The 15,712-nt window shown below is 41.9% G+C and overlaps 1 pseudogene across 1 annotated transcript; it reads left to right on the forward strand.

Moving 5' to 3' along the window:
- Positions 1–243: 243 nt before the first annotated feature.
- LOC311602039 (germ cell-less protein-like 2) lies at positions 244–1,794 on the forward strand (annotated as a pseudogene). The gene has a single exon. The product of its transcript is annotated as a germ cell-less protein-like 2 (transcript).
- Positions 1,795–15,712: the final 13,918 nt, after the last annotated feature.

The raw sequence follows: 15,712 nt of genomic DNA on the forward strand, positions 1-15,712 counted from the left end.
GGAGAGGGAGGGAGGAAGTAAGCATTCTAGGTTACACTGCATAGTTCTCAAGGGGCCTGCTATCAGGGGGCGGGGCCACAGGTCAGGGCAGACATAGACAATGGATAATGGCCTGCCTTCTCTGTAACATTGTCTCTGACTTAGAGAAACCCAGCGAGTCAAGGCAGTAGCGCCAGACTCCAGTTAGGCCATGAGAGAGAAGCCTCTGCAAGGGTCTTTTAGAGGTTCCCGGAGGTTTCATCAATGGGGCTTTTAAACAGTCGGATCTTGAGATGCCAGGATTCCAGTTTGGTAGATCCAGAGCCACCAGAAGCTACACCAGGACCCAGTTTCGCGTCAAGGAGCCGCAAGCGCAAACTGAGCAGTTGCGACTGTGTGGGACCAAGCGTTGACATCGGTGAATCTGAAAACCAAGGACTGAATCTACTTAAAGTTCTTGGTAGTTTTTGCATAAAAAGAGTCAAGATTGCATCCAGGCATGCCTACCAGACCTTATTTTGGAAAGGGGAGGATAGTGACATTAAAATCCGTGCTCTAGGGAAAATATGGCGCTTACACAAAGTATTTTTATGTCAATCAGGCTACTTTGCGAATATCCTCAAAGGTACATGGAAAGAATCGAACGACGTTATAGAACTGAGAATTAAGGACCAGAGTATCGATAGAAGATCTTCACGCTTTGTGTTCGGTTCCTTGTACCTGGACCGAGACTTGCCATTAACACCTCTTCAAGTTCCCCATGTGTTGGCAGCAGCCTGCCTGCTCCAGGTAGAGCGCGTGATTCAGCAATGTAACGAGACCATGAAGAAAACCATCGGTATGAAAACTGTGTGTTCGTATTACGCAGCGGCAGAAACACACGGGTTGAAAGATGTAAAAACAAGGTGCTTTGAATGGCTTCTTCACAATTTCATGACACATGCAAGGAGCTGGATGTAAAGCTTGTGTACCTACTTGTATCGTCTTCCGATTTACTAGTGATGGGAAAGGAGAGCAATGTGTACAGCAGAATTAAAGAATGGATGTTCCTTTGTCTTCATCCAAGCTGGAAAGGTTCCATGGAACAGCTTGTAGACTGTACCAACAGCTGGCTTTCCCAGAACACGGAACTTTTGGTTAGCATGACTTTTCTTGAAAGTGAGGAAGGGCTGATGTTCCAGCCGGTCTTTAAACAGCTGAGGCTTCAGCACATCATCTATGACCTGCCCCCCACACGTGTTCTCGAGCGAGATCGTCTAATCCCTTCAGCATGGCTGTCCTCTGTGTGTAAACAACAGTGGCTGGCTTTGTTTCACGCACAACCAGAGAAGGAAATTGGACCACAAACCATCAATGAAGAAGAACTTGAAAGATGCAGTATGAGATGCGGTAAAAGGATCAGGAAAGACGGTAAATACTCTTGGAAGTGGTCAGCCTGCAAATTTAGCTTTCCTTTACTTGTCAACTTTACTAGTTACTGCATAATTTTCAAGCAAAGGCATCTGTGGTGTGATGGCTCTCGCTGTCTAAATCATAGAAGAAATGTAGTATTCAGGATAACTCTGGTGCATTTTGACTCCGATGGGGGAATCACTTTTAGGAAAACAACTGGTTATAAAACCCTTACCCTTGATGACAAGGAGCATGTTGTAATGAGGTTGGGTGACACAGCACTAACTTTCCCTTTATACATATTCTGCAATTTCCTCTTCATATTACCAACTGCCGAAGACCTTGCCAAGTATTAGACCGTATGAGGATTTGGAAATCATTTAAAAACGTTTAATTGGAAGGCCTCAGGATGAATAGTTAAGATGACCAACAAAATGAAAATTATGACTAGTGTAGTACCATCAAAAATGAATTTTTCCATCTTCAACTTATTTCCATGTAATGATGAAGAAAACTTTGACCTCCTACAAAGTATTTGTCAAATCAAATCAAAAGAAGCTAGTCTTTTGATTTTTCACTTACCAGCAAGAGTCAAGCTTCCAGCGGAAATAAGAGAGTATCTTTTCAGGGAAAATCTTCTCTATGAACTTGTGAAGTAGATTTGATCCTAGCCAAGGTTGAAACAAAATAAAAACCTCTCCATTGCCAGAACTGTTGTGATCCATGCCTTTATGATAATATTATGTAAGTCATTGGTTAAGAAAGAATAATTGAGATTAGGCACTGCTAATGTATGCTTTCAAATAACGTCAAGCTTCTCCATGTCATGTAACATAGGGTCATTGGTGTTTTAGAATTGGTTTCCCAGAGAGTTCAGTTTTGTACGATTTGGATAATTTTTGCTGCTGATTATCTCTAACTATAGTTGCACACAAATAGATATAAATATCTTATAATTAACTACCATGTCATACGATATATAAGCAAGTGAATTATATATGTAATACATGTACATAGAAGTATATGTGTTTACATACATATATTCAAGTATTTATGTAGCTGTAAATAACAAAAATGCAGTTTTTGAAATGGATAAACAAGCTGGGAAATGAAAAATAGAACTTTTTGATGCCTATTATCTTTGTTTCTTTCTTTCTTTTCTTTCTTTCTTTTTTTTTTTGTGAGACAAGGTCTCTCTGTGCAGCCTTGCCTGTCCTGAACTTGCATTGTAGACCAGGCTGGCCTCGAACTCAGGGATCAGCCTGCCTCTGCCTCCCTGAGTGCTGGGATTAGAGGCGTGCGCAACTGCTATACCTGTTATCTAGCTATCAACATATAAATTATTTCATAGTATCCTGTTCACTTTCTCTGCCTTAGCTTCTTTACCTGTGCTGTGAATTAAAAAAGTCACTTATGAACACAATTGTAGGGGAACCGTTTCTTTTTCCTCACTCTTCAAGGGCTCAGTGTGCATGGCAGAAGCTTGAAGCAGCTGGTCACATCACATCTACAGTAGAAAGAGATGAGCGCTGTGCACGTGCTCAGCCAAGTTTCTCCATCATAAGCTTCAGGCTCTCAGTCAGGGAATAGTGCCACCCACAGGAGAAGAGGCTTCCCACTTGAATTTGCCTAAGCAGGATAATCTCCCACAGGCCTGCCCAGAAGCCTGGACTCTCACGTAATTATCCATGCAGCTCACTACCACTTTATGCTATAAAACGCAGTTAGTCCAACTTTAAATGTCCCCAGGAATAGTTCCAACACTTTTGTTTGTTTGTTTGACTTGTCTTCCTTATTTTTATTTCACGCACAAATAAATTTTGTTTTTATCACATCCATCCTCCCTGCGTCTTTCCCCACCTTCTGGGTTCATCTTCTGACACCCTGCTCCCAACTGCATTTGTTTTTAGATGTAATCTACTGAGTCCAGTGTCTAGTCTGTATGCACATGAGGTAGAGTGTAAGGCTGACCTTTCTACTGCGGGCTTCCTTTTCCCTTGCAGTTCTCAACTGCTCATCAACCAGGTCCGAGGACTTCTCTAGCAACCATGCTGAAGTAGTGACTGGCATAGGCGTCTCTCAGAATTCTTGTCTTCCAAGCTTCGACCAGATTGGCCCCTTAAACTCTTCTTTCAGCATGTTAAGGCTTTTTAAGCCCAAAGTACCAAACCATTGCACATTTCAGCCCAAAACAGTTCCAGGGGGAGGCCAATGAGTCACTTAGCTTTATAACAGCACTGGCCCCACTTCTCAGCACCGATTTTTGTCCTAGTGTCTTTTTCTGCTGCTGTGATAGAAATCTTCACCCGAAGCAACTTGGGAGACAAATGGTTTGGGTCACAATTCAAGGACACAATCCACCATGTCAGGTAAGTCATAGCTCAGCTTCAAAGACTTCAAAACCAACAGAAACTTGAAGCAGCTGGTCACATGGCAGCCACTATCAGCATGTCTTAAGTGCTATGTTACCGCCCACCTACACCTGGAAAGTCTTCCTACCTCAGCATAATTAGCATACCTCACTTTATTTTTAATTGGTGGATATTTATGACACATATTGTTAGGTTTCATAGACTGTCTCTAAGTATGCCACCAAACTAAACTGTTCACTCCTCAAACCTCTTCCAGCTTCTCCATTCTTCCTCCTGCTATCCTCTTTCCCCCTTTCCTTTTTCTGCTTTCATGTCATATATGTGTCATATAAAATGTTTTATATCTCTATATAACGTGTATGTTTCATAAGTGAAAGAAAAGCTAATATTTTTTTGGTTCTATCCCAGTTTACTTAAAATGGTAATCACAGGCTGCACCCATTTTCCGACAAACAATATAATTTAATTCACTTAAAAATTTATTTAATTTTAATAAAGTCTTTCCAATGACATTCTACAATCATATTCTTTCCCCTCTTCTGACTCCTCCCAGATCCTCCTCAATTCTCTTCTCATTTAAAGTCATGTTATCCTGACATGGACTCGCTTGCCAGCTTTTCCCCTGGTGGGACTGCCTTGCCAGGTTACAGGGAGAGAGGACATGCTTGCTCAGTCCTGAGACAAAGTGATGAGCTGGGATATGTGGGTAGCAGGGACCCCCTTTTCTGAGGAATAGGGGAGAGGGGATGGAGGAGAGGGAGAGAGGACGGGACTGGAAGGTGCAGATGGATGGGGCTACTATCAGGGTATAAAGTAAATAAATTTTAAATAAATAAATTCATGATATCTCTCTCTTTCTCTTTTACCCTCTCTCTGTCTCTATGTATCTCACTACACATAAAACCAAAACCAGAACAAAACAAATTAAAAACCCAAAATAAGACAATGTATATATCTTAAGAGGCGTCTATAGTGGTAGACTTCCATATGGCTTTTCTTTTAATGTTCTTATAAGGTATGCAACTTTATTATGTGTACAAAGTTATGCCTTCACTCCAGAAGAGGCCACCAGATCTCATTATAGATGGTTTTGAGACAACATGTGGTTGCGGGGAACTGAACTTAGGACCTTTGCAAGAGCAGCCAGTGCTCTTAACCTCTGCGCCATTGCCTCAGCCCCCATATGGTTTTTCAAAAGGCCTTTGAGTCTCTCCCCAAAGACCCTCATTTACACTGCCTTCCCACCCCTCTCCGAGTTTAATCCTTTGAGTCTACTTTTCCCTTGTCTCCATACAACATTATCTTTTCCCTTCTTTGGAAGATCTTCTCCTCACCTCTGGTCCATTATTACCTAATCTGTACAGCTATTTGGGTTGAAAAGCACATATCTAAACTTAAAAGCTAACATCCATATATAAGAGAAAATAGGCAATATTTATCTTTCTGCATCTGGGTTATCTCACTCGGGATGACTATTTATAGTTAAATTCATTTACCTGAGAATTTCATAATTGTAGTTTTCTTAATAGCTGAATAATTTTCCATTGCATGTATGTACCACATTTTCAATTTCCATTCATTCCTTGCTGGTCATTAGGTTATTTCCAAATTTGGGCTACTATGAATAGAACCATAAAGAACATGGATGAGCAAGGGTCTCTGTAGTAAGATGTAGAGTCAGTCATTTGGGTATATGTTTAAGAGTGGTACAGCTGGATGTTGTGGTGGATCGACTTTCAGCTTTCTGGGGAATGCCTACAGGGTTTTCCATACACGTTGTAGCAGTTTGCTACAACGAATACGTGCTCTCCCTCCTGCACATTCTCACCAGTATGAGCTGCTATCGTTTGATGTATTTCTCGGCCAATCTGACTGGAGTAAGGTGACTTCTCAAAGTGGTTTTAATTTCCACTTCCCTCATGGTTATGGATGTTGAATATTTTTAAATGTTTTTCAGCCATTTGGGTTTTATCTTTTGAGAACTCTCTGTTTTACACTCCCCAGTTTTTAATTGGGTTATTTGTTTTCTTGATGCTCATTAATATTTTAGTTCTTTATATATTCTAGACACCTTCTATCAGATGTGTGATTGGTAAAGTTTTTTTCCTCTTCTGAGGCTGTTTGCTTTGTCCGGATCATGGTGTCCTTTGCCATACAGAAGGTCTTAGTTTTCTTGAGTCCCATTTATTAATTGTTGTTCTTAGTGTCTGTGCGTGTCCTACACAGAATGTCTTTTCCTGTGCTGGTGAGTTCATGGTTACTCCACACTTCCTCTTCTATCAGATTCGGCCTTATCCTGAGGTCCTTGATCCATTTTGTGCAGGGTGATAAGTATGAGTCAATTTGCATTCTATATGCAGCCATCTAGTGTGACCAGCATCCGTTGATGGAGATGCTGTCTTCTCTTCAATGTTTGTTTTTGGCTTCCTAGTAAAAAATCAAGGGTCTGGATTTATTTCTGGGTCTCCAACTAGATTCCATTGATTACCTTGTCTGGTTTTGTGCCAATATCATGCTGGTTTTTATTACTACAGTTTTATAGTCTAAGTTGAAATTGGGAATGGCAAGACCTCCAGAAGTTCTTTTAAAATTCAGGATTATTTTTGCTATCCTGGGTTTTTTCCCCATGTGAAGCTGAGAATTGTTTTTTCAATATCTGTATAGAATTATATTGGGACTTTGATGGAGATTGCATTGACTCAATAGATTCATTTTGTTACAATGGCCATTTTCACTATATTAATACTACCAGCATCTGAGCATGGGAAATCTTTTTTCTGATATCTTTTTCAATGACGTAAGCATTTTATTACACTTTATTCACTTGCTTTGATAAAATTGCCCCAAGATATTTTTTGAGACCGTTGTAAAAGATACTGTTTCCCTGATTTTTTTCAATGTGCTTGTCATCTGTATATATGAAGGCTACTGTTTACGTGTGTGCATGTGTGCATGTGCATGTATATGTGTGCATACGTGTGCACCTATGTGTGTGTGTTAATTTTGTATACTGCTGCTTTGCTACAGATGTTTATCAACTGTAGAAATTTCCTGATGGAGTCTTACACCCTTTTATGTACAAAATTATACCATCTGCAAATAGGGCTACTTTGATTTTTTTCCTGTTTGTATTACCTTGGTCTCCTTCACTTTTCTTATTGCTCTAGCTAAGACTTCAAGTACTATATTGAATAAGTATGCACAGCCTTCTCTTGTCCCTGGTTTTAGTGGAATAGCTGTGATTTTCTCTCTTTAGGATGGTGTTGGCAATGTGCTGTCTTTTGGGTTTTTTTTGTTTTGTTTCTTCTAGTCCCTTTTGTAGAGCTGGATTGGTAGATAAAATTTGATAAAAATTTGTTTTTAATTATGAAATATTTTTCTCCCTCATTGTATTAAAATTATGTTGGGTAAAATAGTCTGGGGTGGCATATAGAGTATCCATCCAGATGCTTCTGGCGTGTAGAGTCTCTATTTAAAAGTCAGGTGTTATTCTATAGTCTTTTTCCCCCCTGCTTTTTTGAGACAGGGTTTCTCTGTGTAGCCTTGGCTGTCCTGGACTCACTTTGCAGACCAGGCTGGTCTCGGACTCACAGAGATCCACCTGGCTTTGCCTCTGGAGTACTGAGATTACAGGTGTGTGCTACCACACCTAGCCTGCCTTTTTTTTAAGGTTTCTTTTTCTTTAAAATATTTATTTATTTATTTATTTATTTATTTATTTATTTATTATATATTAGTGTTCTGCCTCCATGTATGTCTGTGTGAGGATATCAGATCCCTGGAACTGGAATTACAGATATTTGTGAACTGCCATGTGAGTACGGGGATTTGAACCTGGGTCTTTTGGAAGCACAGCTGGTGCTCTTAACCACTGAGCCATCTCCAGCACCCCGGCGTTATTCTAATGGATCTTCCTTTATGTGTGACTTGCTTTTACCCCTTGCAGCTTTTAATATACTTTCTTCATTCTGTACATTTAATAATTGCTTATTATGTGTCATGGGAAGTTTCTTTTCTGGTTCTATCTATATGCTGTTCTGTGTGCATCTTGTATCTTGATACTCATCTATTTCTTTAGAATGGGGAAATTGTCTTCAATAATTTCATTAAAAACATTTTTTGTGCCTCTGACATGTTTATTTTTCTTTCTCAATAAGTATCATAGATTTGGTCTCTTTACACTGTCCCAGAATTCCTTGAGGTTTTGTGATTTTTATTTATCTATTTTTAGTAGTGACTCTATTTCTTTTTTAAATTTATTTTATTAATTTATTGAAATTGCATCTCAATTGTTATCCCCTCACTTTTATCTTCTCATTCCATTCTCTCTCTCTCTTTCACCCTTTTCTGACTCTATTTCTTTGGTAAATTCTGTTTTCATTTCTTGAATAATTGTTATTACTTCATCCAACTCTGTGTTCTCATGATCTTCAGTAAGGCATTATTCAAATGCTCTTTAAGATCCTTCAACCTATTCATAATTGGTATTTTGAAATTCCTGTCTTTTTTATTTAAGTAATTTATTCAGATTCCATCTCAGTTGTTGTCTTCCCATTCCCCTTGTTCTTCTCATGGACTATTACAACAGGGTTGGTGACTTTTTGAAGCAGCATTTGTCTTGATTGTTTCTGTCTATCTAGGTATATGGAGTCATGATGTTTGAAATGTTTCTTGGTGTGCATGTCCAGTCTTGTTAGGTGTGTATTGTGCTATTTTCTTGCTGTTGTCTATTCTGGGTCCCTGGTATGTGTGGTGGCTGTGTGGTCCCTGATTCCCAGCCAAGGCTTGTGCCTGTGGCATCCTTGGTAAAAGTTAGTTCAAGGTTACTGCCTAGTATGGTGGCTCTGGGGTCCCTCATAGAGAAATATTCTGCCAGTAAATGCAAGGTCACAAAGAAATGGAGATATGTGGGACTCTGCTGGATAAGGTCGAAGTCTGACTTTTCTGGATAGACATTTTGTGCTTGGCCTATGAAGGTGGACTCCCTTTTCTCAGCAGGTTCTCACTCCACCTGATCTGGTAACCCAAGATCTTGTAAGGAGCATCACATAGACCTCAGGGAAGATCACAGGCCCAACCTTTTCCTGATAAGGAACTTGTGCAAGTGCAGGGAATTCTTGGAATTACCTCACCCTATGCTGAGATCTTAGCCTCCAGCAAAAGACCTTTAATTGGACCTAGAAGTCATCGCCTCACACATAGGATAATTAAGTTTTTGTGGGTAGATTGGTACTTTTCTCCTTCTACTGGGAGTCTTGTCTGGTTAGAGGGTGTCCTCTTCAGTCTCCGTGTCTGCTGATAGTAGGGAACTCAGCTAGAGTAACCCACATATCCTCCCTGGAGCCTATCATGTTGTGGATTTCTAGCCTGTTTCAGAGATGCCCCCGGCCAAGGTTTCTCTTCTTTCTACATGTTTCCTCCTGTCCCACCCCTGCTCTCCCCACATCAGATCCCCACCCTCATTTCTCTCAGCACTCCTTCTCCTCTTCTCTGTGCTGTTAATTCGCTAGTATAAGATCTCATTACTTTCTTTATGAAGGCACATAGTACTATGAACTTTCCTTTTAGCACTGCTTTCATTGTGTCTCATAGGTTTGGGTTTGCTGTGCCCTCATTTTCACTGGTACTTACTCTATGCCAGGCTGGCTTTGAACTCAGATCTGTTTGCCTCTGTCTCCTGGATTAAAGGTGTGTTTGTATTCCATCCAGATCACACAGATCTAGAAGATCTTTGGATATAATCCCTTGCCAGAACTGCCGTGACTTGACATTCCTCTTAGTTCTGTAGATATATGTTAGATCCATTTGATTGATGACGTCTGTTAGTTTCATTACTTTTTCCTTCTGTTAGTCTGTGTCTTTTCATTGGGGAATTAAGTCCATTGATGTTGATAGATATAAATCAGCAATGCTTGCTAACTCCTGTTATTTTGATGTTGGTGGTTGTACTGTGTTTATGTGTTTCTCTTCTTTTGGTTTTGCTGCAGTGGAGTTATTATTTCCTGTGTTTTCTTGGGTGTATTTACCTCCTCTGTTTGGGGTTGTCCTTCTAGTACCTTCTGTAGGGCTGGGTTTTTGCATAGATATTGTTTAAATTTGGTTTTGTCATGGAATAGCTTGTTTTCTCCATCTGTGGTGATAGAAAGTTTTTCTGGGTATAGTAGTCTGGGCTGACATCTATGGTCTCTTATGGTTTGCAAGTTATCTGTCCAGGCCCTTCTGGCACTTAGAGTCTCTGTTGAGAAGTCATGTGTGATTCTGATAGGTCTGCCCTTATATGTTACTTAACCTTTCCCCTTGCGTCTTTTAATATTCTTTGCTTGTTCTGTACACTTAGTGTTTTCATTTTTATGTGGCAGGAGGATTTTCTTTTCCAGTCCAATCTATTTTGTGTTCTGTTAGCCTCTGGCATGTTTAGAGGTGTCACTTTCTTTACGTTGTTGAAATTTTCTTCTGTGATTTTGTTGAAAATATTTTCTGGGCCTTGGAGCTGTGAACCTTTTATTCCCATTATTCTTAAGTTTCTTCTTTTTCTCATATCCTTAATTTCTTGGATGCTCTGTGTCAGGAGATTTTTAGATTTAACATTTTCTTTGACAGATGTATCAGTTTCTTTGATTGTATCTTCTACACCTGAGATTCTTTGCTCAATCTCTTGTATTTTGCTGAGGATGCTTACCTCTGCCGGTCCTGCTTTCTTCCTTAAGTTTTCCATCTCCAGGATTTCCTCAACTGTGTTTTCTTACATTTTCTTACAATTTCCTTCAGCTGTTTGTTTGTATTTTCCTGAATTTGTTTAAGTGATTTATTCATTTCCTCTTTAAGGGCCTCTGTCTGTTTGGTTGTATTGTCATCTGTTTATTTATGGAATTTATTCGTTTCCTCTTTAAAAGCCACTATCATCTTCATAAACTTATATTTATGGTCATTTCCTCGTGTTTCAGTTGCTTTAGAATATCCAGGTATGCCTGCAGTGTGATAACTGGGTTCTGGTGCTGCTATATTGCACTGATTTTTGTTGATTGTATTCTTACACTGGCCCTTACCAATCTGGTTGTCTTTACCATTGGTTGGTTGTTCCTGGTTCCTGCTAGATTTCTTGAGGGTGTGGGAAGAGCCCTGGGCATGAGGCTGGATGTTCCTAGAGCAGCTCTCCTTGGAATGGTGGGTAGCCTTATGGATTCCTTAGGTGCCTGTGTCCCCATTAGCCCCATAGGCAATGGATTGGAGTATGTGTGTGTGTTGGGGGGTGTCTAGCCTGTGTGTTCTCAAGGGAACAGCTAGTTCCCTCAGGAACCCAGGAGCCCTCTGATTGCTGGGGTAACTCCTGGAGTCAGCAGTCCCTCCACTCCCTCTGTCAGTGCTCTATGAGCTCAAGCTGCCGAGACAACATGTGCACTGAGTACCACCATTTTGCAGCAAGATCCTCTATGCTCTTGAGGTCTGCCAGGGAGATAGGTAGAGCTGTGGATTAGGGGCTCAGATGGTTTCCCTGGATCCTGGGAGTCAGATGGCCAGAGTCTGGAACCCTGTGCCCCAGGAACCTGGGAGCTTTCCTCCAGAAGGTAGAAATATCCAGGTGGGCAGAGGGTGGAACCAAGTATCCCCAGAACCTGGGAGCTTTCTCCAGAACAGCAGGAATAGCCAGGTAACCAGAGGCTGGAACTGCTCATTCCAGTACCCTTGGGCACAGACACTGCTGTTTTGGAGTTCGCAACATGGCCTCTTGCTCACTCCACAGTCACTTCAGTTCTGCCACTCAGAAACCATGCACGCTGGACACCACCATCTTGGATCACTTCCAGACTATCCTTTTGTGCTTTTTTGTTTTTTGTTGTTGTTGCTCTTTTCAATATAGGGTTTCTGTGTGTCGCCTTGGCTGTCCTGAACTCACTCTGTAGAACAAGCTGGCCTCAAACTCACAGAGATCTTCCTGCTTCTACCTCCGCCTCCCACCCCCCGCCCCCGAGTGCTGGGATTACAGTCATACACAATTGCACCTGACTTGTATTACTCTCTATACAAAGACTACCTATACATTTTATTGATTGTAGCAATAAATGTGTGCTTTGAGATGATGCTGTCGTTTTTGGTTATTTTCATTGAAGTATAATTCCAAATCCATACATTTTACACACAGTGCCTCTGACTGCATGTAAACCACAGTACCCCACACTCAAGAAAGAACAGCTCTTCTGAAGGAACCAGCCCCACCTCCTTAAGGACCCTCATTAAGGTCAAAGTCTGGGGGAATGTAGAAGCTGTCATACCCAGTTCTCCCTTAAGGACACCCATTAAGTCTCCAGCTTTTCCCAAGGACAGCTAGCAGCTGGTTTGTGTTTAAGGATAATAAAGAGTCCAGATTGACCCAAAGACAACCAGTTTGTGTTGCAGCTTGTGTTTAAAAATTTCAAAAAAAAAATTTCCCCTACCCCAGAAATGTACTTACCCCTCTCCAACTAGAAAAGTCCCAATGCTAGTCTATTAACCAATCAAGTTTCTCTGATAAGTTCTGCTTCTATAAAGGGTTTTAAAAGCCCAGGCCTCTGCTTCTCAGGGTCTCCAACTCGAAAGAACTTGGCAGACCCCATCATGTCTGCTCAATAAATTCCTATGCGTTTGCATTGACAATGGACTCCGTGTCTCAGTGGGGACACTGGGAATAGACTAGAGATCTTTCTGGAGGTCTCAGTCTTATACTTTCAACCCTCAAATTACTCTGTAGGAAAAGCACCCCATTAGTGGCAGACACTGGCTCATCATCAGCTGCTTGCCAAGTATCCCTGCCCTTCTCTTGGTCTCTGGATCCATGTCCTTCACTGACCTAGGAATCTCCTTAGGAAGTGTCAGAATAAAAAAACCGAAGGATTCGGTGCTTTTTCCAACCTTGCTCCTGATGCACATCCTGCTCCAAATTTCCCTTTCTGTCTTGTGCCTAAGATTTAAACACTTCCTAAAAGTCTCTGAAGCCATATATGTTAGCACACTGTATGCCTGCCCTTCTGTCTTCTGTGTGGCTCTTAATCTTTGGTACATGCCTTAACCCAAACACATCTCTGCTCTCTTTATATTACCGTTTCCTCAGAAATTGAAACATTCCGTCCTACAGGGGAGCTCCTTAAACCAGAAGGTAAACAATCCAAAATAGATTTAGCAAGTTCCTGAAACTGATCAGATTGACTAGGCCCCTTGTTGCCAAGATTGAACTATAAAGACAGCATGAGTCACTCTCAGACATGCCTGTCAGCAAAGAAATCTCTGATACCAGACCAGCACCTGGAAGGTGCTTAGAACAACTGAGTCACTTGGAAAAGACACTTCCTAAGCCTCTGAGCTACATACAGGCTTTGTAGTGTGCTCCAGTTTCCCCCATTTGGTGAGCAGTCAGTCGCCCATGCTCCAGTGGGCTTTCTGATTGCATCTGTGTCTTTGAGTTGTTTTTGTTTTATGCATTTTCTGCAGTGGCCCTAACCAGTGTCCTCACTTCCAGAAACCTCCACTTCCTCCTGCAAGCCCCACTGGAAAAGCTTATCCAGAATGTAGAGTGTGCCTTTCCTCTGTTGCACCCACCACCACTGACTTCTCAACCCCTGACCAAAGGAGGAACAGCAAGCGTTTCCCTGCAGTCTGTTAGGAGGGGGCTGTGATCCAGTCCCAGCACTGGGTTCCTAATGTGCCAAAGACATAGCTAGTGCCCCAGAGCCTGAGATCTCCCTGGGGTCCACCACTCGTATGTATACAGCTGTGCTTGCAGTCTACTGCACATCTCACTGGTCTGTGCACCTCAGTCACTGACAGCCTGTTAGTGAGAACGCAATGTCCAGACCCTAAAGGCAAATCTTGACTGTCAGAGTTCCTGTATGAAGCATGATGTTCCCACTGACATCTACAGAATGCACTGCTCATACATGAGTCACTGTTCTCCTAATAGAAAATAATCTCCTGGTAGCCATGGTGACAGCTCTGCAGTTGCCAGCGTTCTGGCTACTGAACAATAGGATGCATGATTTCCTGAACACTCTCTAGTCTGTCAGGGATCAGCAGGAAGCTCACCTCAACAAGAATGGCAGAGCCAGTGAAGCTGGAATGAGCTTGGGATGTATGTGGTCAGTACCACTGTATCTGAAAGGACATCCGCCTCCCAGCACTTGCTTTTCACTCACAGCAGTGGCTAGTCACATGGTGTTCCCTCCAGCTGTCCTCCTCAAGCAGTTTCTTGGCTTCCAGTGCTTCTTGGTATTGCCTACCTTCCTCAGGTGTCTGTCTCTCATTGGTCACCAGCACTCCCACCACAAGGAGAGGCATTGAGGGTGAACAAAAAATCAATACCAGGCTCCTGATAACAGTGAGCTCCTTCAAGCACTGCTATATCAGAGGCACAAAGTGATGCTTTCCCCAGATTCCAGATGCCAGTTTCTGAGACAGTTCTGTTCCACGTGAAGGAGATGTATTACAGACAGAGTATTTGTGATCTCTCAAAATCCAGTATTGATGCCCAACTCACTGATGAAATGGTATTAGAAGGTAGAGCCAAGGGGTGTGGTGTCCCTTTCCCTAATACCTGGACTCCATAGTGGGTCTTTGTGAATTCAAGGCAGCCAGCCTTGTCTGCATAGTGAGCTCCCAACAAGCAAAGCTCCATAGTGAGACACTGTCTAAACAAACAAACTAAGCAATAAATAGTAGACCCTTCAGAGTTAATTACAATTCTATGGAATGATAAGAATGTTCATAAATAGCATGTGTACTTACAAAGGTCACAAGAAAGAGAGCCCGCCTTCCTCTCTGCATTCTGCCATGTGGTGATACACTAAGCTAGCAGAGGAGAACCATCAGAGAACCTTCACCAGAACACAGCTACGCTTTACTCTGATCCTGGACCTACAGTTTCCAGGTCAATGTAGAGCAAACTTTTTTTTTGTACAAGATATGCTTTTTGTGAATATTTTTATAGTAACCCAAGGGAAGATGTGGGGGTTCCGAGTAAAGGTGAGCTACCTGCCTTCTTATTTTCATTCTTTCAACCTTTAGTTCTGCCACTATGAAGCAGCCATCACACCCCAAAGAAATTCACATTGACACACCCTGCAGGGCTCAGAGACTGACATACCTGGGACAATGATGTAACGAGGACTGACAGACACATAGTCACGTACAAAAAGCTGAGAGCAGTTGCCTGTGCTTGCTCTGAAGGAGAACACCCACTGCAACAGCAGTGTGAAAAATCAGCACATTTATTCTATAGATCTGAATTCAGGAGGTGAGGTGGGTTTATGTTACACAGCTGAGGAAGGAGGCAGGCTTGGCCAGTCTCTGTAGGGGGTCTCTGTAAGGGACCTCAGGCTGCAATCATCCTAGAGAAAGAAACTGAGATAGGCAGTCTCTGCTTACATTGTCAACATTCACAGTTAGACCTTTTAAGAAGGTTCTACCATCTCTCTGAGCCCAACCCAAGGGAGGTTTCACCAGTTCTCATTGGTCTAAGGCAATGGGGCTCTTGATATGGCTGTACTCATGTCAACAACACACATTCACCTGGGGCTTCTTCCACTCCCCACATACCTTATGGAAAGTTCAGGCTAGTCTACAGGCATACACACTATTCAAAGACCACCCATGGGAAGGAAGAGCTCATTTCTCTTCAAAACATTTCTCCAAGAGGCTACATCTGACTTGTGGTCAAAAGACTAGTTCATAGAAAGGACATGGGTTTTTTTTTCTGTTTTTTCCAAGATATATATTATTTTATTAATTTGTTCTTGTTACATCTCAATGGTTATCCCATCCCTTGTATCCTCCCATTCTTCCCTCCTCATTTTCCCCTTATTCCCCTCCCCTATGACAGTTCCTGAGGGTGATTTCCTCCCCCTGTATATGCTCATAGGGTATCAAGTCTCTTCTTGGTAACCTGCTGTCCTTCCTTTGAGTGCCACCAGGTCTCCCCCTCCAGGGAAAATGGTCAAATATGA

This window comes from Acomys minous, assembly GCF_964271855.1.
Source record: "Acomys minous genome assembly, chromosome: 7".
NCBI classification, from domain to species: Eukaryota; Metazoa; Chordata; class Mammalia; order Rodentia; family Muridae; genus Acomys; species Acomys minous.